Below are 2,173 nucleotides of genomic sequence, written 5' to 3' on the forward strand. Positions count from 1 at the left end.
TCACTGCAGCCTTGAACCCCAGGGCTTGAGCAATCCTACCTTAGCTTCCTGAGTAGCTGGGACTATAGGCAAATACCACAACACCTGGATTTTTTTTTTTTTTTTTTGAAATAGGATCTCACTCTGTTGCCCAGGCTGGAGTGCAGTGGTACCATCACAACACACTGCAGCCTCTATCTCCTGGGCTCAAGTGATCCTCCCACCTCAACCTCAGTAACTGGGACTACAGGCGCACACCACGAGACCTGGCTATTTTCTTTTTTGGAGGGATGGGGTCTCCCTGTATTGCTGCTGGCTGATTAAAAAAAATTTTTTTTTTATAAACAATAAACAAAATACACACACACACACACACACACATATATATATATATATTTTTTTTTTTAACAGGTGTGGCGGGGTGGCTTACACCTGTAATCCCAGCACTTTGGGAGGCTGAGGAGGTGGGCAGATCATCTGAGGTTGGGAGGTTGAGACCAGCCTGGCCAACATGGTGAAACCCCATCTACTTAAAACACAGAAATTAGCCAGCTGTGGTGGTGCACACCTGTAGTCCCAGCTCCTTGGGAGGCTGAGGCACAAGAATCGCTTGAACCCGGGAGGCAGAGGTTGCAGTGAACTGACATTGCACCACTGCACTCCAGCCTGGGCAACAAGAGTAAGACTCAGTCTCAAAAAAATAAAAAAAAATTGTTTATACAGACAGGGTCTTGCTTTGCTGCCGAGGCTGGTATTGAACTCCTGGCTTCAAGGGATCCTCCCGCCTCAGCCTCCCAAAGCACCAGGATTACAGGTGTTAGCCACTACAAATGCTTAGCAGCATAAAGGCACAACTTCAGAGAATGTAATCTAAAGTATGTGTAAGCTTATCAGACTGATATGATAAAAGTAAGGTCCCTTATTTGGGACATCCTTATTTTATGCCCATAAACCTTTGAACTGAATAACAAGTCTCCCTCTCAGTAGAAAAAACCTTAGATACAGGGCAAGGACATTTTGTTCTTGTTTTCTAGGAAAAAGAGAGAGAAAAAAAAATACTTCATTAGCCAAATGATCCAGTAAGTTTGAGTAGTACCACTGCCCCTGACAGGGGAATGAGCACATGGTAATGAGGGCAGATTTGGGTAGGAGGCGGCTAAAAGAAGCTGCTGTGGAGATGATCAGGGCCCCAGAGGCTTCCTTAATAAGGAAAACTGGGCTGTCTAAGGCTATGGCCAGAAGGCAGGGAAAACTTAGGCATGTTTCGGGCAAACAAATGTTTCCAGAGGTCCATTCTCCGAGCAGGGCTCAGCAGTGAGAGTGCAGGAGGTGGAACTGTGTGGCACACCAGCTGGTTATATTCCATCTAGGACTGTAAGTGAAAGCCAGGACACAGACACGAATCTGGCCCCAAAAGAAGGGATTGGCAAGGGCCAGGGCATGTTCGGGGGCCTCAAACACTGAAATTAGGGAGTGAGCAAGATACACAGGATAAATGTCAGCAGATAGGTGTGCCTACTCTATACAGGAATCTTACTAGAAGGCACAGAAAAGATAATATATATTTAATAAGTGTTTTAAGGATAAACCATGGCATAGCTTTGACCTAGGTAGTTTTCTAAAATCTATGTAACTTCAGCCTTGACTTTTGGAAAGCTGGAGTCAAGTGATAATTTTAATGTCATTTGGGCTGTCCCTGACCTTGTGCTAGATGAGCGATTATGTAACAGCATAGGTTACCATCATATTCAACCAGGCTAACATCATCAGTCATATGAACATGCCATGCCATTTGTATTATTATCAATGTCTAGATAGTCAATAGATATAGTGTAGGGTGAAAATATTCTTAAGTTCTATATTCAGTGAAATTCTGTCAGTTAAAATATAAATGTGTATATACTATGCAATAACTTTAAATGAGCTAAATACATCTCATTCTGATTAATATCATTTATCTTCGTATACACATTTGTTGATTCAAAAGGACATAATGGTCTTTCTAAAGTTATCTGGCTAATAACGTACTCTTTTAATGGCCTTTATTAACTTTCCACTGCACTTAGCTTTTTTATTTTTTTTAAAGAGAGCAGAGTCTCACTCCATCACCCAGGCTGGAGGGCAGTGGAATGATCATAGCTTACTGCAGCCTCTAACTCCTGGCTGAAGGGATCCTTCCATCCCAGCCTCCCGA

At 42.9% G+C, this 2,173-nt stretch overlaps 1 pseudogene; it reads left to right on the forward strand.

Moving 5' to 3' along the window:
* LOC105536574 overlaps window positions 1–2,173 on the forward strand; it is an 11,937-nt pseudogene that overhangs the window by 5,541 nt on the left and 4,223 nt on the right.

Source organism: Mandrillus leucophaeus, unplaced genomic scaffold (genome assembly GCF_000951045.1).
Source record: "Mandrillus leucophaeus isolate KB7577 unplaced genomic scaffold, Mleu.le_1.0 Scaffold160, whole genome shotgun sequence".
Lineage (NCBI taxonomy): Eukaryota > Metazoa > Chordata > Mammalia > Primates > Cercopithecidae > Mandrillus > Mandrillus leucophaeus.